Source organism: Eleutherodactylus coqui, chromosome 1 (genome assembly GCF_035609145.1).
Source record: "Eleutherodactylus coqui strain aEleCoq1 chromosome 1, aEleCoq1.hap1, whole genome shotgun sequence".
NCBI classification, from domain to species: Eukaryota; Metazoa; Chordata; class Amphibia; order Anura; family Eleutherodactylidae; genus Eleutherodactylus; species Eleutherodactylus coqui.
The window spans coordinates 502,662,161-502,687,696 of NC_089837.1; the positions used below are offsets into that span (position 1 = coordinate 502,662,161).

Consider the following 25,536-nt stretch of genomic DNA (forward strand, 5'->3'; position numbering starts at 1 on the left):
CCGTTACTTCTGCAAGAAGCCCGGCACAGCCAATAACTGAATCTAAGATGAGAAAGTATCCGCCTGTATCTACACGGATCTACAAGAGGTTGTCAGTCTTATGGAAATAAAGCTTCTACAACTTCCTTATATGTTTTGTCTTTTCTCGCTGTTTTCAAGATCTCCGCTTGCTGTCAGTTAATGAAAACATTGACATTCAGAGGCTGAGAAGCCGTCACCTTGCCTGCCTCACACGGCAGCAGTTTGTTACAATGTAGCAGTCAGGAGACTAGAACAGAAGTAATAGGAGGACTGCTGATGTGTGGAGCTCATAGAGGAATCTATAAAGGGCTTACCCAGACGGACTGGTTCTCACATCCGTGTGCTCTGTGTGTTTACAACTGACTTCATACTTACATTACACTGACCTGTTACAGTCAATGACCTGCAGACAGGTAGAATTTATTATGATGTTCTCCTTTCCTGTAGTCCTAACAGCAGCACATATAGACATGGGGATCTATTCCCCTACCATGAGCCTTGGAAAGTCAATTCAAATTGTATACAAACCCCATCAGAAGGACCTAAGCTCCTCCCCCTCGTCTGTTTTTAAAGACTACAAAGAGATATAGAGAAAAATACATTATTGGTTGGGTAGATATGTGCTGCTGTTAGATCTGCAGGAAAGAATAACATAATAACTTCTGGCTTCCTTGGGTATCCTCACACAGCAGCCATCTACATACGGGGGGAGAAGGATTTATTAGGGGTGGGAAAGACCAGAAATAAAAACTGAAGGACAGGAGGAAAAGTCTTCTCCATAGAGAGGTTCTTCTTACACAGAAGGTGTGTTGTGTGCTCCATGTGCCGATGCTCTCAGCCAGATACCGCATCTTCTGCCCCTGATGTTGCTGTGGCTCCGGTATAGCGAGTCTGATGTCTTCTGGACAGAGGCCTTCACTTTTATATGAAGTGATAACAGGGTCTCTCGGTCACCTAGATATGGTGGGCTGGGGGGATTTTTCCCTTTCTTTGGGATCTGTGTGAGCACAGACAACTGATCGGTCCAAACTCTCAGCTGGGATAGGTCTATTCTCAGACACTGCCCCTGTATGGTGTCTACGAGCACCTTTCCTCCTCCCAGGTAGGTTCAACACAGAAGGCAGGCAGGACAATAACCTGATTCATATTGAGAAAAAATAACCAATTGGGCCTGAAAAAAACCAGAGTCCTTAATATCACTTTATCCTCATGGAAGGATAAATAAGGCTCTTTGACAGTCAAGGCCCATAGATCACTGATTGGTTTGGCTGATGTAAGTGACACCAGGAACTCCACCTTTCCTGATAGGAATAGCAAATCCGTTTCCTATAAAGGTTAGGAGTGCTCACATAGCTTTCAATTTTGGGAAAGGGTTGATTTAGCTGTCTTCAGTCTCTGAATGGCCATTATGAACCACTTTGTCAAAGGGTCTTTAGCTAAAGACTTACCTTAGCCTTTCTCAAATCCATCCTGTGGAATATGTTGCATCACTCCTAAATATGGTTCCTCTGCTAACAGGCTTCCTTGTTCACACTATTTATGAATATGGGCACTATACAGCAGTGTTTCTCAACTCCAGTCCTCAGGACCCCCAAACAGGTCATGTTTTCAGGATTGTACAGGTGATATAATTATCAGTTCCTCAGACATTGCCACGTGTGTTCTTCCTATAGGATACTGTGAAAACATGACCTGTTTGGGGGTCCCGAGGACTAGAGTTGAGAAACACTGCTATACAGGTATAGGCACCTTTTGTTCAGGTGTCTACCTCTGATTGTTATATCTGTGCAAGCCATGGGAACAATGACCTAGATGAACGTAACCCAAATAAAACAGGAGGGAAAGAATATGCACTCTAACACCAATAACATACAAAAATCAAACATGCATACAAACAACAACAGACGCCAAAACATTTACCTATAGTACAAACCCACATAGGCAGCTGGAATTGCTAATAAGTACGAGATATTGGTTTGTATTTTGGCCAGAATATGTAACCTCACAAGCCCACATTAAGGGTCTTCGTGTCTTGTGAGTCCCTAGGGAATCCTGCCTACAAGTGGGGTGATTGTCTCAATAGGGATGGCTCCACATTGGAACCTATGGGCCCAGCTCATCCAAGATGGTAACAGACAGGAACACCAGGCAGGGGAGATACAACAAAACACACACTGAGCAGGACAATTCACACCAAGTGTAGTCAACACCTACAGACATACACAGAACATGACCTTGTTCACACCAAGTAACTGCAACACAGAGGGAACACCACACAGAACATGTCATTGTACACACCAAGCGCAGTCCACTCCTTCAGACCACACTATAGAAGTCATTGTTACTACATGAAGTCTGCTCACCTCACAGAGGAAAAGCACACTCAGAACCTCATGCAGAAATGGACAATGAGTGTGGATCCACTGTGCCAACCATCCGGTTTGGCCTGGGCTATCATAAGGGCGTTATCCTGATGGTTCCCTGATATTCACCCTTTAACCACTGTACAGGGATCTAGAATTTACTGCAGGAAACCGAGCAGACTGCTACCTCCTGGAGTAGTCCTGGTGTGGTTGGCAGCTGATCAATGGAGGTCAGAGGCACCGGTCCAATGTTCCGCAAAACTGGCCAAACTGTAAACGGAATCTGGTGTAATGTCTGGGCAGGCAGAGAACAAACATTATCCAGGTAAAATGAATCAGGGCAAACACAGAAGTCATAGACACCAACACTCAGGCAAAGGAGGAGAATCTCCAGCTCCACTAAATAGGTGGGCAATAGCCTATTACCCTGCAGCTGGGCTGAGAGAACTGGGGAGGATTAACTCCTGCAGTGCCAATGGAAAGTACACAGCTAAGAATCCATTGATATAGAAGGAGCAGAGCAAAGCCTGCGTCTGCCCAGAATAGCAAGAGGGCGGCAGACACGGGTAGCTGGTAGAGATGAGCGCGCACCGAAATGCTCGGGTGCTCAGTACTCGAGTCAAACTTTCCGTAATGCTCAAGAGCTCGTTTCAAGTAATGAACCCAATTGAAGTCAATGGGGGACTCGAGCATTTTTGTATGGGACCGATGCTTCGTATAGGGAATGATTTGTGAAACACCAGAAAACCTCAGAAAGTCATGGAAACACCACAGAAATGGATAGGGAACAGCAGGGGCAGCATGCATAGCTGCATCTGAGGCTCCCAGGTCCCATTATTAAGCCAAAATGGGGGCAAGAACCTGGCGGTCACCACCCTAACTATTTACTTGGGACAGACCCTTATTAGCAAGGCACACGCGCTGGCACATCTTAGCTAAGCACCACACTATCTACAACCAAGGACAATCACTGCCTGCGGGTCACACCGAAGCCTCTTCTCCTGGGTTACATGCTGGCATTGCTGTCCAACCCCCCGCAGGACCCAGCGTCCCCAGCAAACACAAAATTTCCCCTGCGCAGCATTCAGCTGGCCTCATACCACACACTCGCTTCATAGCCACACCACCCTCATGTAGATTTATAAGTGCATCTGCGATGAGGAGAAACCGAAGACACACACTGCAGAGGGTTGGCAGGGCCAGGCAGCGACCCTCTTTGAAAGTGTGGGCGATAGCCCACAATGCTGATGAAAAGTGATGATAAATTAACGTATGATCATCATTCCAATCCTGTGCCACCTCCACATAATAAGGCCGGGAAACCATGACCGAGGTAGGACCCGCAATAATCTGCGTGGGAAGTACGTGAGCAGGCCCTGAGTCAGGCTAAGTCTCAGCCTCCACATTGTGTGACCCAAGGTGCAGTGAGTTACATAGCTATGGGAAAGCCATGTGTCCCCACACACTTCATTCTGTGTATGTGTCAGGCAGCTGAACACCACTATGGGAAACTTTTGCGCACCCACAGTGTAGGCGGACCCCTGAAACTTTTCTGCTGCAAGAATATAGGAGAACCCCTCAAACCTTTTAGTAGCAAGAGTGAAGGTGGACCCCAGTAACATTTCTGTAGCGAGAGTGTAAGTGAATCCCTCAAACCTTTCAGTAGGAAGAGTATAGGCGGACCCCAGTAACATTTATGTAGCAAGATTATAGGTGGACCCCTGTAACATTTCTGTAGCAAGAGTATAGGCGGACCCCAGTAACATTTCTGTAGCAAGAGTATAGGCGAACCCCCCAAGCCTTTCTGTAGCAAGTGTATAGTTGTACCCCAGTAACATTTATGTAGCAAGAGTATAGGTGGACCCCTGTAACATTTCTGTAGCAAGAGTATAGGCGGACCCCAGTAACATTTATGTAGCAAGAGTATAGGCGGACCACTGTAACATTTATGTAGCAAGAATATAGGAGGACCCCAGTAACATTTCTGTAGTAAGAGTATAGGCGGACCCCAGTAACATTTCTGTAGCAACAGTATAAGCGGACCCCTGTAACATTTCTGTAGCAAGAGTGTAGGCAAACCCCTGAAACATTGGTGTACCAAGAGTATAGGTGAATACCTGAAAAAATTTGGTTACCAAGAGTATAGGTGAAGGTCGGAAAAATTAGTTAGATAACAGTATAGGCAAGGGCCTGAAAAATTGGTGTACCAAGAGTACAAGTGTACCCCTGAAAAATTGCTCAACCGCGAGGGCAGGTGAAACCCTGCGAAAAAAATTGGTTGCAGTTAAAGTATAAAAACTTTTAAAAATTGTTAAAAACATTTAAACAGAGTCTTTTTGGCTGCAAAAAAATTGGCAGTTCAGCGTGATGACATGCTGTTTTAGGAGGAGGAGTAGGAGGAGGAGGAGTAATAATACCTGAGAAGGATTGACAAAGCTAATTCCCCTTTTTTTGTGGGTATAGAGGATGCATTTTTCTCCTGTTGCAGTGAAAAGAATCATTAGGTTCCACTGCTTTCCACATGTGGAGAAGAGAAGTCTGGTGAAATCCAGCCTTTGTTCATCTTTATGAGTGTAAGCATGTCGGCACTGGCAGTTGACAGGCGGGTACGCTTATCCGTGATGATTCCCCCAGCTGCACTAAACACTCTCTCTGACAAGAGGCTAGCAGCAGTGCCATGTGTCCAGCTTTGACACACAGTAGTTGTATGGAGCAGAGGGAGCATGGAGGATGGTGGTATGATCAGCTATGTACTACCCTCATCATCTTTTTACATTGCTCCCTCCGACTCAGTCTTGACTGGGGAGTGGTGACACAGTCTTGCTGGTTAGCCATAAAACTGCCAAAGGCCTTGTAGAGTGCTCCCTGCCTGCGCTGGACATGCTTCCTGATCCCCTCGCCTCACCTGCTAGTTGGCCCTCGGAACTGCGTCTTCTGCTGCTAGCGCTGTCAGATGGGAACTTTAGCATCACTTTTTCCACCAGCGCCATATGGTATTGCATCACTCTCGTACCCCTTTCCTCTTCGGGAATGAGAGTGGAAAGGTTCTCCTTATACCATGGGTCTAGAAGGGTGTACACCCAGAATGTGTCTAACGCGAGAGTCACGGGAAAGGCAGCCTAACATGAAATCAGCCATGTGTGCCAGGGTCCCAGTACGCAACACATCGCTCTCCCCCTCCTCTTCAGCCCATACACGCTGAACAGATGAGAGGCAAGCAGCATGGGTACCCTCTGCAGTGTGGCCAGCAGTCTCTTCCCCCTCCTCCTCCAAAATTGCACTGAGATATAGACATGAGTGTGGTCTGGCTATCAAGCGACATACTGTCATCCCCATCTCCTGTTCCAACCACAAAGCGTCGGCCTTTATGCTTAGTAGTGAACTTCTCAGAAGGCAAAGCAGCGGGATGGTAACGATAATGATGGCCACATCGCTGCTCACCATTACCCCACTGTACAGCGCTGACAACTGTGGCTAATTCACTCCACACAGAGGCTGTTATAGCACATCATCGCTGGCCGACTGTATGCACAGACCATCAGGAAGCCACCGGGTATCTGTGCTGGGTCGGAGAGACTGAGGAGGCGTGGGTTGTTTTTTTTTTGCTCAGGATATTATCTGCTCTTTAACCCCTTAAAGCTACAGGACGTACGGTTACATACTGCAGGTTCGGGGTATATATGTAGGGAAATTGCGGGCCTGTCACGCTCCATACAATGTGAGTGTTGGCTGTTTCTTACAGCCGACACCCTCCTGAAACTGCTCTGATAAGCCACACTGCAAATCGGAGCTGTTAACCCTTTAAATGCTGCCATCAATTCTGACAGCGGCATTTAAATGTCTATGCCTGCAGAGCATCTCTTGCTGGTAACGGGGTTTCAAGACCATGCCTCCAGAAAGAGATTGCTCTGATTAGCTGAGCCGTGAGCCATTTATTTATTGAATGGCTGTGATTAGTGCATTCAGCAATTGCTGTGGTTGGCGCTGGATTAGCCAATCATATCAATCTCTTGCTGAAGGCGGGGTCTTCAAATTCTGTCACTAGCAAAATAGTCTCTGACAAGTGCCTGGAGCCCCGGAAGGCAGCGGCGGGGACCTCGACAGCGGCAGCTAGGCAAGTATAACTTTTTTTTTTTTTTGGTAGTACAGCTAACGCTGCCCGTTATTTCAATGGGCGACACAGGGCTGAAAACGGCCAAAGATAGGACATGCATCACTGTCAAAGCGCTTGTGTGAACAGCCCCATTGAAATAAATGGGAGCCTTGTACAGAGTTTTGCGCTGCGCTGAAAAGATAGCGCTAAACGCTGTAAAAAAATGTCTGTGTCAGGGCGGCCTTAGGGAAGTCCAGAGGGGGTGAAAATTCCACAGTAGTCAATATGCACTGATTGTTTTCAGCAACAAGTGAACAGGAGTTCTCAAACCTCCAAGCACTTTGGCTCTGCTATAATATGATGCTAACAATCCACAGTGTATTCGCTATGTATGAACATACCCCTAGGCTAGTGTCACACGCGTGAGCATGATATCGGCCCGTGAATCTCCCCCATAGTGCTCTCACCATCCATGTGAAAGCCCAAGGGATGTGAGGCGTTTTCATGTGAGAACAGTGGCAGAGGATCGCGGAGTTCCCCCATTGCCTTCAATGGGGCCCGCGAGATCATGCAGCCAGATAGAATATGACGTCCGCGATTTGTTTCTCGCATAGCATTGCATCACATCGCAGTGCTATGCAGGAAAACATTGCTCATGTAAGAATGGATTTCATATTTGTGCATCTCGCAACGCACAAATCTCGCACGATTCTCTCGGCCATCTGAGTCCCTGAGTCACGCAGCCTGGCCTTTCATCACCGATGTCAGCCCAAGGTGCTGAAATGCTGGAGGGCTGTGATGAAATGCTGCATGACTGGGGGCTCAGGTGGTCTGCCTCTGTGGCTTATGCGCCCCACCGCTGTTAACCTCTTAACCTACTTAGATCGCGGCAGGGAAAGGGTTCACAGAGCGAACACGCTCCCTCTGTGACTCCAGCTACGGCAACAGGATGCCAGATACCGGCGTCCTGTATTGCCATAGCCTGTGATCGCTATAGTAAGCGATAAGGCATGGCAGGAGAGAAGTCCTGCCATGCCTTATCGCAGCGATCTGCAGTGCTACAGTAAAAGTCCCTCAGAGGGACATAGACTGTGTAAAAAAAAAGAGAAAAATAAAGTACAAAAAATAAAAAAGTAAAAAAATGTTAAAAACCCTTTTTTAAATGCTTTTTCTCATATTAGCATAAAAAAATGTTAAAAAAATTAAAAACCCCACATATTTGATATCGACGCATCCGTAACGACGCGTAAAATACATTGAACATGCTTTTTTTCCTGCACGGCAAAAAGTGTTAAAAAAAATGCTAAAAAACTGAGGCAAAATGCTAATTTTTAGCATTTTGCCTCCCAAAAAACGCAATAAAAGTGATAAAAAAAAATATGTGTACCCCAAAATGGTACCAATAAAAACTACAGCTTGTCTCACAAAAAATAAGCCCTCTGAGAGCTCCGTCCATGGAAAAATAAAAAAGTTATAGCACTTTGAATGCAGTGAGTTTAGAAAAAAATAATAATTTCACAAAAAAGGGTTTTTATTGTGGAAAAACCTAAAAAAAAAAATAAGAATTTTGGTATCGTTGTAACCGTACAGACCCGCAGAAAAAAATGTAGTGTGTCATTTATGCTGTATAATCAACGCTTTAAAAAAAAAAACCAAAAATCTATGGCAGAATTGATGCGTTTTCTCTCCCTACAATCATAAAAAAATAATAAAAGTTTTACAACGTAGTCTATGTAACCAAAAATGGTACCAATAAAAACTGCAGTTCGCCACGCAAAAAACAAGCCCTTATACAACCCAATAATGGAAAAATAAAAAAGTCATGGCTTTTGAAAAATAGAGATGGAAAAATACCAAAGATCGTTTGGTCCTCAACGCCAAAATAGGCCATGTCATTAAGGGGTTAAAAGTATGTTTTTACTAAAATACAATGCTTGTACTTATAAACATGTGGAGATCTGCCAGAGAGCTATGGGGCTCATATAAATTATAATTATAATTTTATTCTTAACCCCTTAAGGATGTGGCCCAGTTTGGTACATTGGTGCAAAGACCAATTCCCAGCATGCAGGAGGAAAATACTGTAGCAGGGGATGTAACAGTGGCAAAATACTGCTAAACAACCACTAATAGAGCTTGTATAGGGGCCACTGCCACAAGTACATGGAGGGCTCTGTACAGGCTTACAGCACCATTAGCTTCACCCATACTATTAGATAAAAGGACATTCCTCCATTGGTTTTTGTATTTCATTGTTACGTCATTCAGCATGCAGAATAAACAATGTGATAACCTTATTCTCGGGGTCCGCAGGATTCCAGCGATACCAAGTTTATATAGTTTATGTTTTGCTATTTGTATGCACTAAAACAATATATTTTTTACAGATTTCCTTTAGTGTCGCTGCATCACAAGAGATAGAACATTGCTCTTCTCTAGAGATGAGCGAGCACCAAAATGCTCGGGTGCTCGTTACTCGGAACGAACTTTTCGCGATGCTCGAGGGTTCGTTTCGAGTAACGAACCCCATTGAAGTCAATGGGCGACCCGAGCATTTTTGTATTTCGCCGATGCTCGCTAAGGTTTTCATGTGTGAAAATCTGGGCAATTCAAGAAAGTGATGGGAACGACACAGCAACGGATAGGGCAGGCGAGGGGCTACGTGTTGGGCTGCATCTCAAGTTCACAGGTCCCACTATTAAGCCACAATAGCGGCAAGAGTGGGCCCCCCCCCTCCCAACAACTTTTACTTCTGAAAAGCCCTCATTAGCAATGCATACCTTAGCTAAGCACCACACTACCTCCAACAAAGCACAATCACTGCCTGCATGACACTCCACTGCCACTTCTCCTGGGTTACATGCTGCCCAACCCCCCCCATCCCCCCCCACAGTGCACACCAAAGTGTCCCTGCGCAGTCTTCAGCTGCCCTCATGCCACACCACCCTCATGTCTATTTAGAAGTGCGTCTGCCATGAGGAGGAACCGCAGGCACACACTGCAGAGGGGTTGGCACGGCTAGGTAGCGACCCTCTTTAAAAGTGGTGGGGCGATAGCCCACAATGCTGTATAGAAGCAATGAGAAATAGAATCCTGTGCCACCGCCATCAGGAGCTGCACACGTGGGCATAGCAATGGGGAACCTATGTGCCACACACTATTCATTCTGTCAAGGTGTCTGCATGCCCCAGTCAGACTGGTAATATGTACCTTAACAGTAACCGCGTTGGTGGTAATGTGGTGGTGACTGCGGACCTAGTAGCGCGGTTTTATTTTGTTGGCTTTCGGAATGTGGCCAGGATTAAGTGGGCCGTGGCGGGGGGATGGTGGGGGGGCTCTCTTGTAGTGTCGGTAAAGGTGAAATTCTTGGACTGCCACCAGACGAACCAATGCAAAGGCATTTGCCAAGAATGTTTGTTTTCCCTGTTGGAGGAGGAGGGGGATGTTTTTGAGGCACTACGTGTCCTCTCCACGTGTCCGTGGTTATATGCACCTTAACAGTAACCGCGTTGGTGGTAATGTGGTGGTGACTGCGGACCTAGTAGCGCAGTTTTATTTTGTTGGTTTTCGGAATGTGGCCAGGATTAAGTGGGCCGTGGCGGGGGATGGTGGGGGGGCTCTCTTGTAGTGTCGGTAAAGGTGAAATTCTTGGACTGCCACCAGACGAACCAATGCAAAGGCATTTGCCAAGAATGTTTGTTTTCCCTGTTGGAGGAGGAGGAGGGGGATGTTTTTGAGGCACTACGTGTCCTCTCCACGTGTCCGTGGTTATATGCACCTTAACAGTAACCGCGTTGGTGGGAAATGGCCTCGCCGCCATCATGTCTTTGGGAAGCCTCTGTTTCCACACCCCAGAGACATACCATTAGCAGCGGTATAGGCAAAGCCCAGAATTCGTAACATTTCAGCCGTAGCATTAGGACAGGCCCCACTAACATATCACTAGCAGCATTATAGGAGGAGCGCAGTCTTCGTTCCATGTCAGCAATAGTAGCACTCAAGACAGGCCCCAGTAACAATTCCAAAGCAGCAGTATAGCGGGAGCGCAGTCTTCGTTCCATGTCAGCAATAGTAGCACTCAAGACAGGCCCCAGTAACAATTCCGAAGCAGCAGTATAGCGGGAGCGCAGTCTTCGTTCCATGTCAGCAATAGTAGCACTCAAGACAGGCCCCAGTAACAATTCCGAAGCAGCAGTATAGTGGGAGCGCAGTCTTAGTTCCATTTCAGTAGCTGCAGTATAGCCAAGGCCCAAGTTACATTTATGTAGCTAAAGTGTAGGCCAACCCCACACACACTTCTGTACCATGAGTGCAGGTGAAGAACATACAAATTGCTATGATTACACTGTAGGTGAGGGCCCCAAAAAATTGGTGTACCAACAGTACTAATGTACCTCAGTAAAAATTGGCCATGCCCAACCAAGATGGCAGGTGAAACCCATTAATCGCTTTGGTTAATGTGGCTTAAGTGGTAACTAGGCCTGGAGGCAGCCCAGTTTAACGAAAAATTGGTTCAAGTTAAAGTTTCAACGCTTTTAAGAGCATTGAAACATATAAAAATTGTTTCGAAAAATTAGATGAGTGAGCCTTGTGGCCCTAAGAAAAATTGCCCGTTCAGCATGATTACGTGAGGTTTCAGGAGGAGGAGCAGGAGGAGGAGGAGGAATATTAGACACAGATTGATGAAGCAGAAATGTCCCCGTTTTGGATGGTGAGAGAGAACGTAGCTTCCATCCGCGGGTGCATAATACGTATTGCTTACGTATCGCTGCTGTCCGCTGGTGGAGAAGAGAAGTCTGGGGAAATCCAGGCTTTGTTCATCTTGATGAGTGTTAGCCTGTCGGCACTGTCGGTTGACAGGCGAGTACGCTTATCTGTGATGATTCCCCCAGCCGCACTAAACACCCTCTCTGACAAGACGCTAGCCGCAGGACAAGCAAGCACCTCCAGGGCATACAGCGCTAGTTCAGGCCACGTGTCCAGCTTCGACACCCAGTAGTTGTAGGGGGCAGAGGCGTCACCGAGGATGGTCGTGCGATCGGCTACGTACTCCCTCACCATCCTTTTACAGTGCTCCCGCCGACTCAGCCTTGACTGGGGAGCGGTGACACAGTCTTGCTGGGGAGCCATAAAGCTGGCCAGGCCCTTAAAGACTGTTGCACTGCCTGGGCTGTACATGCTGCTCGATTTACGCACCTCCCCTGCTACCTGGCCCTCGCAACTGCGCCTTCTGCCACTAGCGCTGTCGGATGGGAATTTTACCATCAGCTTGTCCGCCAGGGTCCTGTGGTATAGCAACACTCTTGAACCCCTTTCCTCTTCGGGAATGAGACTGGGAAGGTTCTCCTTATAGCGTGGGTCGAGCAGTGTGTACACCCAGTAATCCGTAGTAGCCAGAATGCGTTGAATGCGAGGGTCACGAGAAAGGCATCCTAACATGAAGTCAGCCATGTGTGCCAGGGTACCTGTACGCAACACATGGCTGTGCGCACTAGGAAGATCACTTTCAGGATCCTCCTCCTCCTTCTCCTCCTCCTCCTCAGGCCATACACGCTGAAATGATGACAGGCAAGCAGCATGGGTACCGTCAGCAGTGGGCCAAGCTGTCTCTTCCCCCTCCTCCTCATCCTCCTCATCCTCCTCCTCCTCCTCCTCCTCCTCCTCCTGAACGCGCTGAGATATAGACAGGAGGGTGCTCTGACTATCCAGCGACATACTGTCTTCCCCCGGCTCTGTTTCCGAGCGCAAAGCGGCTGCCTTTATGGTTTGCAGGGAACTTCTCAAGATGCATAGCAGAGGAATGGTGACGCTAATGATTGCTCTGACTCTGTCCCAGCCTCCACTAAATTCACCCAATGTGCCGTCAGGGCGATGTAGTGGCCCTGCCCGCCTGTGCTTGTCCACATGTCCGTAGTTAAGTGGACCTTGCCACTAACCGCATTGGTGAGGGCGCGTACAATGTTGCGGGAGACGTGGTCGTGCAGGGCTGGGACAGCACATCGGGAAAAGTAGTGGCGACTGGGAACTGAGTAGCGCGGGGCCGCCGCCGCCATCATAGCTTTGAAGGACTCCGTTTCCACAACCCTATACGGCAGCATCTCAAGGCTGATAAATTTGGCTATGTGGACGGTTAACGATTGGGCGTGCGGGTGCGTGGCGGCGTACTTGCGCTTGCGCTCCAACACTTGCGCTAGCGACGGCTGGACTGTGCGGTGCGAGACATTGCTGGATGGGGCCGAGGACAGCGGAGGTGAGGGTGTGGGTGCAGGCCATGAGACGGTTGTGCCTGTGTCCTGAGAGAGAGGTTGGATCACAGTGGCAGGTTGGGGCACAGGGGGAGAGGCAGCGGTGCAAACCGGAGGCGGTGAACGGCCTTCGTCCCACCTTGTGGGGTGCTTGGCCATCATATGTCTGCGCATGCTGGTGGTGGTGAGGCTGTTGGTGGTGGCTCCCCGGCTGATCTTGGCGCGACAAAGGTTGCACACCACTGTTCGTCGGTCGTCAGGCGTCTCTGTGAAAAACTGCCAGACCTTAGAGCACCTCGGCCTCTGCAGGGTGGCATGGCGCGAGGGTGTGCTTTGGGAAACACTTGGTGGATTATTCGGTCTGGCCCTGCCTCTACCCCTGGCCACCGCACTGCCTCTTGCAACCTGCCCTGCTGATGCCCTTGCCTCCCCCTCTGAAGACCTGTCCTGAGTAGGCGTTGCACACCAGGTGGGGTCAGTCACCTCATCGTCCTGCTGCTCTTCCTCCGAATCCTCTGTGCGCTGCTCCCTTGGACTTACTGCCCTTACTACTACCTCACTGCAAGACAACTGTGTCTCATCGTCATCGTCCTCCTCACCCACAGAAACTTCTTGAGACAGTTGGCGGAAGTCCCCAGCCTCTTCCCCCGGACCCCGGGAACTTTCGAATGGTTGGGCATCAGTGACGATAAACTCCTCTGGTGGGAGAGGAACCACTGCTGCCCAATCTGAGCAGGGGCCCGAGAACAGTTCCTGGGAGTGTTCCCGCTCCTGAGCATGTGTCATTGTAGTGGAGTGAGGAGGCTGGGAGGAAGGAGGAGCAGCAGACAGAGGATTCGGATTTGCAGCAGTGGACGGCGCAGAACTGTGGCTGGACGATAGGTTGCTCGAAGCACTTTCTGCCATCCAGGACAGGACCTGCTCACACTGCTCATTTTCTAATAAACGTCTCCCGCGTGGACCCATTAATTGGGTGATAAATGTGGGGACGCCAGAAACGTGCCTCTCTCCTAATCGCGCAGCAGTCGGCTGCGACACACCTGGATCAGGAGCTCGGCCTGTGCCCACACCCTCACTTGGGCCTACGCGTCCTCGGCCACGTCCACGTCCTCTAGGCTTACCCCTACCCTTCAGCATGCTGTATTACCAGTGATTTGATTTCCCAGGCAGGAAATAAATTGGCGCAAGCCTGCAGGCCAAATATAATGTTTTCGCTTTTTTGCAAAGGGAAGGACCCACTGCGTATATTCAATGAACAATAACTTTTAGAACTGTAGTGTGGCCCTGAAAAAGTGACACACAACTTTAGTGTAGCAGAGTTATTAACTCTAGCAGAGCAGGTATTTGCCAGTCAGGAAAGACAATGGCGCAAGCCTGCAGTAAACCATAGCTGGTTGCGTCTGATTTTTGTACGTTGTCCACGCAGCACACACGTACACGGAGACCTTAGGACTGACACAGGCAGGCCAAATATAATTTCTTTTCCTTTTTTGCAAAGGGAAGGACCCACTGCATATATTCAATGAACAATAACTTTTAGAACTGTAGTGTGGCCCTGAAAAAGTGACACACAACTTTAGTGTAGTAGAGTTATTAACTCTAGCAGAGCAGGTATTTGCCAGTCAGGAAAGACAATGGCGCAAGCCTGCAGTAAACCGTAGCTGGTTGCGTCTGATTTTTGTACGTTGTCCACGCAGCACACACGTACACGGAGACCTTAGGACTGACACAGGCAGGCCAAATATAATTTCTTTTCCTTTTTTGCAAAGGGAAGGACCTACTGCGTATATTCAATGAACAATAACTTTTAGAACTGTAGTGTGGCCCTGAAAAAGTGACACACAACTTTAGTGTAGTAGAGTTATTAACTCTAGCAGAGCAGGTATTTGCCAGTCAGGAAAGACAATGGCGCAAGCCTGCAGTAAACCGTAGCTGGTTGCGTCTGATTTTTGTACGTTGTCCACGCAGCACACACGTACACGGAGACCTTAGGACTGACACAGGCAGGCCAAATATAATTTCTTTGCCTTTTTTGCAAAGGGAAGGACCCACTGCGTATATTCAATGAACAATAACTGTGTTGTGGCCCTGCCTACACAATTCTGTCCCTGTAGTATCAATGGAGGGTGCAATGCTCTGCACAGACGATTTTTAGAAAAAAAAAAAATATGCAACACTGCTAACAGCAGCCAGCACAGTACTGCACACGCTTAAATTTGGCCCTAGAAAGGACCGTTGAGGTTCTTGAAGGCTACACTCACTCATAACACTCTCCCTGCCTATGCACCACTTCTGTCCCTAATGCCAGGTGCAATGCTCTGCACTGCCGATTTTGAGAAAAAAAAAAAAAAACACTGCTAGCAGCAGCCTGCACACAGGTAGATGTGGCCCTAAGAAGGACCTTTGGGGTTCTTGAAGCCTACACTGACTCCTAACGCTCTCCCTACAGCAGCACCAGCACGATAGTACTTTCCCTCAGCTAAGTCACAAGGCATGTGTGGCGAGCCGCGGGAGGGGCCGACTTTTATACTCGGGTGACATCTGATCGCCCCAGCCACTCACAGCAGGGGGGTGGTATAGGGCTTGAACGTCACAGGGGGAAGTTGTAATGCCTTCCCTGTCTTTCAATTGGCCAGAAAAGCGCGCTAACGTCTCAGAGAGGAAACTGAAAGTAACCGGAACACCGCGTGGTACTCGTTACGAGTAACGAGCATCCCGAACACCCTAATATTCGCACGAATATCAAGCTCGGACGAGTACGTTCGCTCATCTCTACTCTTCTCCCATCGACGGAGCGCTAGGAGGGCTTATTTTTTGCAGGATGAGCCCTAGTCTACATTGATGCCATTTTTAGGAACATAAAACATTTCTTCACTTTTCAATCTGTGACAGCTGCTAACATAGCTCGGTTCGAGTTCGGCCCAGAGTTTACCGCCGGAGATGAGTTAGCGAGGTTATTCGGGCTCAGTGTACTGCGCTATAATATGCGACCTTTATTTTGCCAGATAAATTTGGCGATTAGGCGTTTCAGCTTCATAAAGAAGGGTTCAGGTATTTCTATAGGGAGAACCAAGATGTCTGCAGCGCGATACATAAAGACAAGTCTTTTTCTATTGTGTCTAATAGTGGAATAAAATTTAGTTTGTATATTTCGGATAGTTCTGGGGAAATTTTGGTTCCAGGGTATGTTATGTGGGATCAAGTGTTTATAAAGCAGAGGGGGTTTTGGGGGGTTGGTTAGCAGGGCCCACGTTGTTTTATCAATATTTATATTGAGGAGTTCTGATTAAAAAAAAATTAAGTTTAAAATTGGAGATTTCACCAAAAAGCTCAAACTAGTAGCGGTTTAAGAGAAAGATGGTGGTTAGTTAGAAATAACAGGACATCATCTGCACAGCATGCTGTCGTGTTCCGCTCGCCCATACTTTAAACCCATAATTTGTTGGTTTTGCCTCATTCATTCCAAGTAGACCTCCATTGTAAGGATAAATAGAAGAGGGGAAAGAGGGCAGCCCTGTTTTGTGCCATTTTTAATATTGAAAGGGAGGGAAAGGTTTCTGTTGACTTTAATTTTGGCTGAGGGGATTTTCTATAGAGCCATAATCTTATCAATAAAGTCTTCAGGGAAACCAAATTTTTGCAGGGTCATTTTAAGAAAAAGCCAGTTTACCCTATCGAACACCTTCTCTGCGTCAGTCATAAGAAGAGCCAGGGGGGTTTTGGTGTGCTTGGCTTGATATATCACATTGAGAAGTCTAGCAGTACTATCTTTTGCTTGCCTGTGGGGAGTGAATCCCACTTGTTCCATGTTTATGAGATTCGGGAGAAGTTTGATTCTATTGCCAAGGATTTTTGCATACGATGTAATGTCATGGTTGATTAGTGAGATTGGCCTATAGCTACTGCAGAGGGTATTATCTTTCCCATCTTTGGGGATGAGAAAAATGTGGGCGGTAAGAGCTTCACTAGGGAAATCATTAGTGGCGTTGATGTAAATAAAGTATTTGTGTAAAGCAGGGATTAGCATGTCTTTAAATGTTTTATAGTAAATGGCACTGAAGCCATCTGGGCCCAAACTTTTGCCTTTAGGAAGGGCACTGATAACGTCCTCAATTTTTCTCCCACAATTTTTATATGGAGATAGGGTTGTTCGGTGCTACTTTCTGAGGATTGAAATTTGTGGGAGAACAATGGATTTTAACATTTTTGAATTTGCTTAGTTTTATGTGGGTCATAAGCAGTGATGGCGAACCTTTTAAAGGCCAAGTGCCCAAGCTTCAAACCAAAATCCATTTATTTATCGCAAAGTGCCAACACATCAGGGGGTGGGGCTTATCACGACATATGATTTTACCTCTGTCAATATACAGAGGACAGAGCTGTTTCAAAATAGACGTGGTGCAGATTTTGACTACTTTTTGGATGCGGAAATGCTGCGCAATTTGCCACGGAAGTTTCTACTGAGGACATTCTGCAGCATTTCTGCCATGAGTAAACATACCCCATCAGTAATAGTGACGCCCAGAGCGGCCTCAGCCATAATGGTGACCCCCAGAGCGGCTCCAGGCATAATAGTGACCCCCAGAGCAGCCCCAGCTGTAATAGTGACCCCCAGAGAGGCCCCAGCCATAATAGTGACCCCCAGAGCGGCCCCAGCAGTAATAGTGACCCCCAGAGCGGCCCCAGCAGTAATAGTGACCCTCAGAGCAGCCCCAGTAGTAATAGTGACATCCCACAGCGGCCCTAGTAGTAATATTGACTCCCCACAGTGGCCCCAGTAGTAATAGTGACATCCAAAAATGGCCCCAGTAGTAATAGTGAAATCCCACAGAGGCCCCAGTAGTAATAGTGACCACAGACAGTGGCTTCAGTAGTAATAGTGACATCCCACAACAGCCCTAGTACTAATAGTGACCTCCACAGTAGCCCAAGTAGTAATAGTGACATCCCACTATGGCATTAGTAGTAATAGTGACATCCCACAGCAGCCCCAGCAGTAATAGTTACACCTCACAGTGGTCCCAGTAGTAATGCTATTACTACTGGGGCTGATATAGGGGACACTATTACTAATAGGATCCCCTATAATAGCCCCAGTAGTAATAGTGCCCCCTGAGACCTATATATTTACCCCTTCCTGCTTGTTGAAGTGTCGCTGCTCCTCTGCTTGGTGCTGCTGCTGGTGCTGATCCCAGGTGCACACTGTGACGTCAGTTTGTTTGTCTGCACGCCTGCTCCCCTCTGCTCTCGCAGAACCAAAGAGGAGATGTCAGGGGATGGGGGAGAAGGATCCCGGGTGCACACTGACATCACATTAATCACCAGTGCCGCTGAGTGAATACCTGCAGGGGAGCTATAGTGGCCCAGATAAATGTCATACATGTTTTGTCCTATGTAGATGCACTGTGCAAAGCTTGTCCTGTCATATCCAGTGTGTGTGTTGCACAGCTGCGGCGCTTAAGAGGTTAACTCCAATAAAATCATTGCTTGCATGTAAATGTGTCAGTTTGTCATGTCATGTGGTACAATTGAAGTTATAAATGTGAGTGCTTGAGAGCGGGAAGAAGTCTTCCATCTTGTCTACCTGAGAGAGTGCCATATGGAAGCACCTTCAGCTTCCATGTAGGTGAAGATGGAAGAGGAAGAGCGACATCCCATAGCGTTTGGAGTGTGGATGTGAGCGGAGTGAGTCCCAAGATCTTAGAGTGAGAACAAATTCCAATAATTCGGTATAGAGGAACCCACTGTACCAGGTAATAGTTCACACTACAGGCTCTTCCTGTGCGGCCGTCCAAAGTTAGGATCACGGCACAGATGTACGAGACTGAGTTACACCCACGCACCTGCCATGCGGCGTATCATAGGGGTGTCGAAGCTGGCCTGCGATAATACTCTGGCTTTGGCTACGTGTCATCCCTCTGGACCAGAGCCTGGTAAGTGCTGCCATGACACATCAGCACTTATCCCTCCCAGCTCTGCACAGTAGTTAAGTGCCCAGGGTCATCCCTCTGGGGTGTTGCAGAGCTGCGGCGCGTGTGCCAGGAAGGAGGGCTCTGTGTGCCACATCTGGCACGTGTGCTATAGGTTCACTAACACTAGTCTATAGCATTTTGCTTATGAATATTATAGAGATCAAAGTAGTAGGCACTGAATATCTCGGCTATTTCGTCTGTTGTATAGTGAAGTTGGTCATTTTTTTTAAATTTCAGTGATGAACATATTAATGTTTTTTATTTTTTTGATCAGGGAGGCTAATATTCCCTAAGTTTAGACGCAAGTCAAACAGTTCTTTTTCTATAAGGCATGTAGTTGTTTTTTTGTGCTGTAGTTCTAATTTTTTAATTTGTTCAAAAAGGTAAGCTTCCTCCTTCTCTTTTTTCTTTCTAGAACCTATCTGTATTAGAAGGCCTCCTATTACGGCCCTATGGGCTTCCCAAAGAATTGCTGGTTTTGTGTGGTAACTTGCATTATCTTTGAAGTACATCTGGATGTTTTGGTTGATGGTAGTGATGATGTCTTTGTTTTGGAGAAGACTGTTATTTAATATCCAGTTTATTGGGTGTTTCTTTTTTGTTTTTAAGTGCTATTTCTAGAGAGAAGGGGGCATGGTGTGAGAAGAGTATTGAGCCATATAGTGACTTTGGTCACCACACTGAGTAAGTGATGGGGTATATAGATGTAATCTATTCTAGAGTATTATGCACCGGGGAGCAGAAGGAGAAGTCCTTAGTGGAGGGATTATGTATCTCTGAGAATAATATTTTTATTTTCTTTAAATGAAGATAGGATATTGAGGATGTGCCATTAGATGTATCGATCGAGGGTTGTAAGGATACATTAACACCTTCAGTGGCATGCCCGGAAATTTTCCTGGACGAGCTCCACTGTCCATAGTGTTATAGCCTAGAAGATTTCCCGGCTATGTTTCACTGTGGGACCTGTAGAGCACAATGCCATATGCTGTGGCATTGTGCTCTGCCTGCACAGACCCACAGAGAACAGTGCAGGACTATAAAGAAAGAAGCAGAAAGATATTATCGATCTGCCGGAAGCTTCCCGCTTCTTTTTTAAACTCCTGCACTGCTTCGTTTACAGGTTGCCATAGAAACCATCGGCTTGTCAGAAGGCAGCCCATGGTCCCTGTGGCAGGGAGAGCTGGTGATCGTCTGTCAAAGGTTAGCTGGGCACCAGCTCTTACACAGCAGAGAATGGAGAAAACCTCCGATCTCTGCAGTGTTAACACTCTACATGCCACGGTTTATGTGACTGCAGCATGTAAAGGGCTGACAGAGGGAGGGGGCTCCCTCTATCAGAGGATAGCTGGGCACCAGCCCTTACACAACAGACAACGGAGAAAACCACCAATCTCAGCTGTTTAACCCTTTACATGCCGCGGTCTATGCGACTGCAGTATGTAAAGCGCTGACACCATCCTGATGGGTCTCTGTGCAAGTCCCCTAAAGGGACCAAAATTTTAAAAAAGTTTTAAAAAAAGAGTAAAAAAATAAAAATACCTTTCTCTCTTTACTTTGTAAAAAATTAAAAAGAAAATTACACATGTGGTAACCCTGCATTCGTAATGACCCAAAGAAGGAAGTTATTTACATTACTTTACCCCTTAATGATGCGGACCCTTTTTTTTTTCGTCTTTTAATTTTTTCCTCCCCCCTTTTAAAAAATCATAACTCCTTTATTTACTCATCGACGTCTCTGTACGAGGGCTTGTTTTTTGCTGGACAAGCTGTTTTTTTCAATGGTGGTACTTAATGTACCATATAATGTACTAAAAAACTTTTACAAAATTCTAAGTAGAGTAAAATAAAAAAATAAATCACATTCCACCATCTTTCAGTGCGTTTTGTTTCTACGGCACACAAATAGCAATAGAAATGACATGTTAACTTTAGTCTATGGGTCGGTACGATTACTGCGATACCAAACTTGTATAGTTTTTTTTTTTTTTTGCTGTAGTACTTGTATTTTTTAAATTATTTTTTGCTGCATCTTCTGCACGCAATAACTTTTTTTTCGGCAAGGGCTCATTTTTTTGCGAGATTTCCTGTAGTTTACGTTAGTACCAATTTGGAATATACAGTATATGACTTTTTGATCGCTTTTTATTGCTTTCTTTCTGGTAGACAGGGTGACTGAAAAAAATGCATTTTTGGCGTTCTTTATTTTTTTTTCGGACTACGTTCACCATGTAGGGTAAATAATGCACCGCTTTGATAGCTCGGACTTTTACAGACGCTGCAATACCAAATAAGTATTTATTATAGATTTAGCAAAAGGAGGGTGATTTAAACTTGTATTCCTTTTTTTTTTTTTTTTTTTACAATAAATAGAACTTTATGGAGTTCATTTTTTCTTGTTCTTTTAAGCCCCCTGTGGGACCATAACTAGCGATGCTTGTTAATTCTATCATGGCTGGAGACCAGCCATTAACTGACACCACCTTTCTTGTTCCAAATGCATCGTAGTATTAAATTCTTGGTTCAGACCTAGGGGAGATAGGGTCTCCAACTTGAAAATCTACTCAAGTTCCTTCCGTTTAAGAGATCTCTGCCTATCTCCTCCTCTGATGTTTTTAGGGACCTGATCGATGACTCTAAAGCGCAGTAGGCTGATTGCATGATGGTAGAATTATGAAGTAGTTCATATATATGAACATATTTTAATTTGTATGTCTTTTCCTCTCTTCTCTTTTTAGATTGTACACCGGTTGGTGGGCACGCATTGGCACCGAGATCTTCACTTCCTGTGCAGCTGATCTTCTTCTCTAATAGATCAATTGGGAATATTATAAAAAAAATGTTTGCACTGACCTATAAATAAAATATATTTAGCATAGACTTCTGTGTGTCATAAGATATGCATTTGTGTTTGATATGGGGAATATATGGTATGAACAGTGATAGCCCTGATGTGCTATTGGAGGGATTAATTGCAATTGAACATTGCTCCCATAAGTAAATCTTTGACCGGTCCATACACATGAAAGAATGTGAGATAACTATTAATGCTCCGATTCAAAACAACACTACAATATACATATAGTGAGGGTTTCCTGCCATGGATGATACCAGATGGATTTGATGGAGTATTTGAACGGGTGTAATAAGATGGCCACTTTTAGGGAATCGCTCTACTAAGTTTGGTTCTATCCAAAGGGTTTAGCAAAATGGCTGCCATGTTCTCGCGAGACTTGGGAATTCCCACGCATGCGCTGTGGCTTAATAGCGAAGTACATCATTTGGTCTAAATAAAGTTTAATACAAAGTGGTATACACCCTTAACCCCTTAGTGACCAAGCCTGTTTGCGCCTTAATGACCAGGCCAAATTTTGCAAATCTGACATGTGTCACTTTAACATGGAAAAACACCAGAAAGGTTTGCATATCCAAGCGATTCTGACATTGTTTTTTCGCCACATGTTATACTTCATTTAGGCGGAAAAAAAAGACCGATAGAATTTGTGTTTATTTATTAAAAGCGCCAAAATTGGGAAAATTTTGAAAAAAATCATAATTTTTTCACATTTCCAACTGCAATATCTCAAATATGTGCAAACATAATATAGAAATTTTTGCTAAGATATATATTTCCATCCGTTTACTTTATTTTGGATGCACATTGGAAAAACTTTCGTTTTTTTTTAACCATTTAGGAGACGTACAAAGTTAACATTACTTTTCAGCATTTTGAGGAACACTTTGTTTTCCTACACCAAGCCAAGATTGGAAAGGCTCATAGGAGTCAAAATGATAGATACCCCCACAAATGACCCCATTTTAAAAACTACACCCCTTAACGTATTCACTGAGGGGTGTCATTAGTATTTTAACCCCACAGTTTTTTTTTGCAGGAGTCGATGCAATTTAGAAGAGAAAAACTAAAATTTCATATTTTTGCAAATATGTCATTTTAAAGACAGGACTTTTTTCTATAATACACATGAAAATGAGGATTTGCACCCCAGAATGGATACCCCTGTTTGTCCCGTGCTCAGAAACATACCCATTGTGGCCCTAGTATTACGTCTGTATACACAATGGGGCCCAAAATGAAAGGAGCAACCGGTGGCTTTCGGAACAGAAATTTTGCTTGAAGGAGATTTAGGCCCTATTGCACATTTGTAGAGCCATTGAGTGACCAAAAAGATAGAGAACCCTCACAAGTGACCCTATTTTAAAAAGTAGACCCCTTAACGAATTTATCTAGGGATACGATGACTTTTTTGACTTCACAGTTTTTGAATGAATCTAAGCCAAGCCGAAGGAAAAAAAATTACGATTTTCCTTTTTTTGGTAATTTTGTCATTTTAAAAGCAGTTTTTTTTGTACAGCACATAAATGAATGAAGACTTGCATCCCAAAATGGACACCCCTGTTTGTCCTGTGCTCAGAAACATACCCATTGGGTCCCTTTTATTACGTCTGTATGCACAATGGGGCCCAAAATGAAAGGAGCAACCGGTGGCTTTCGGAACAGAAATTTTGCTTGAAGGAGATTTAGTCCCCATTGCCCACTTGTAGAGCCCTTGAGTGACCAAAACGATAGAGAAACCCCACAAGTGACCCCATTTTGAAAAGTAGACCCCTTACCCAATTTATCTAGGGGTACAATGACTTTTTTGACTTCTCAGTTTTTGAATGAATCTAAGCCAAGCAGAAGGAAAAAAATATGATTTTCATTTTTTTGGCAATCGTGTCAATTTAAAAACAGGTTTTTTTGCACAGTGTACATAGGAATGAAGACGTTCACCACAAAATGGATACCCCTGTTTGTCCCGTGTGCAGAAATATACCAATTGTGGCCCTACTCTACTTAAAGGAAACATGGCTAGGCCTTTAATGGAAGGAGCACCCGTTGGATTTCAGGGTACAACGGAATAAATTCCAGTCCCCATTGCCCACTTGTAGAGCCATTGAGCGGCCAAAACGATAGAGAACCCACACAAATGACCCCATTTTGAAAACTAGACCCCTTAACGAATTCAGCTAGGGGTGTACTGCGTATTTTGACCCCACAGTATTTGAATGAATCTAAGCAAAGCAGAAGGAAAAAATTATGATTTTCACTTTTTTGGCAATTTTGTCAATTTAAAAACAGTTTTTTTTGTACAGTGTACATAGGAATGAAGACGTTCACCCCAAAATGGGTACCCCCGTTTGTCCCGTGTTCAGAAACATATGCATTGTGGCCCTAATCTACTTACAAGACACATGGCTAGGCCCATAATGGAGGGAATGCCCGCTGGATTTCTGGGTACAACTGAATAAATTCCAGGCCCCATTGCCACTTATACGGAAAAAAAATTGACTTCCTAAAAATAATCCCCCCGCCATCCCCATTTTTTGTCATTCCCTAAATATTAGATAAAACTAATAATATAAACTGCGTTTTATGTCGGAAGACAGGGGTAATTACGGAGGCTGGTTGGGATGGGCACATGGGGCAAGAAAACCAGGTATCCCCCCCCCTTTCTCGCTTTTTTGGGGGTATTTCTTGACCTCAGCGGCGGGTATGGGGTGTAAAAAGTGGCGCTGTGAGGCTTTGTAATCTTGCTGCGGTGCGGCGGTCTCACACAGAAGGCGCTCAACAAGCTGCTCCTGGAACTGCATGAAGGCGAGCGTTTCCGGGGCTTCTTGTAAATTACGGATTACAGGTAGCGATCCAAATAATGCCAGGCTCTCATGGCCGTATGCAGAATCCGCTTACGGAGGCCCGCAGCGGATTCCAGCTGTGACCCTGCGACGGCCACGTAATGTACTGCGCATAACTGCCTACTCACACAGGTGGTCATGCGCAGTACACTGTTTTTTGTTTATATTTCCCACGCCGTTGCTTAGTGATGACGCGGGTACCCGCAGCCCGTTCACAATGTGTTTGCACATGGGCTGCGAGTATATCCGCGGTCACACAGCACAATGGGCTCTAGGTCGCGGATATCCGCGGTAAAATATAGCATGCCGTGTTCTGTTTCTGCGAGTGGATTCCGTAATTCCGACCCGCTAATTGGGGGGAATTGTGTAATCCAATGCATGTAATTGATCCGTGGATTACTGCTGATCAAGCGCATGCAGAACCCGTAATTCCTCTCTGGTCATGCGTGACCGGCCTAATGTTATATCGCTAATTTATCACGTGACCGGGGACCGCTCAACGAGGCCACCGGTCACTGCTCCAAGCACTTAGCGACCGTTGGTCGCTGTGAGCAAGGAGATTTAAAATTTCCTGGGCTCCCCGGCTCCTGCGAATGTGTCGCATCGGTGAGGGGAGATGAACCTTCACCTTTTTTTTTACCTTTACGTGATCGCCATTAACCATTGGATAACGGCGAACACGTGACCAGGAACCGCTCACCGTGGCTCTCCGGAAATCTCCAGGCTCTCGGCTAAGTTTTGTAGCCAGGAGCAGAGAGATTTTAAATTACGCTCGCAATCCACAGCTTTTGCGCATGCGTCCGCCACTTTGGCGACGGGCGCGTGCGCAGAAACTAGGGTAAGGTCCACAGATCAACATCCCACCAGGGAGCAAATCCGGGACCTTGGGTACGTAATTTCATCCCCCCTTACGGACACGATCCGTAAGGGGAGATGAAACTTTAACTTTTTTAAACTTTTTTTTTTACTTTTTAACTTTATATGATCACCGCATACAGCGGTCCCCAGTCATATCTCCCTGCACTCGGCTATCTGTGAAAGCCGGGTGCAGGGAGATTTTAAATTTGCCGGGCTCGCCGGCCTTCTGCACATGCGCGCCACATCGGTGCATGCGCAGAAGCCAGCGGAGGGTCTCGACACTGGCCGGA

General features: G+C 46.0%; 1 protein-coding gene across 2 annotated transcripts in view; it reads left to right on the forward strand.

Moving 5' to 3' along the window:
• LOC136614048 (leucine-rich colipase-like protein 1) overlaps window positions 1–25,536 on the forward strand; it is a 463,073-nt gene that overhangs the window by 240,300 nt on the left and 197,237 nt on the right. The gene's annotated exons all lie outside the window — the stretch shown is intronic.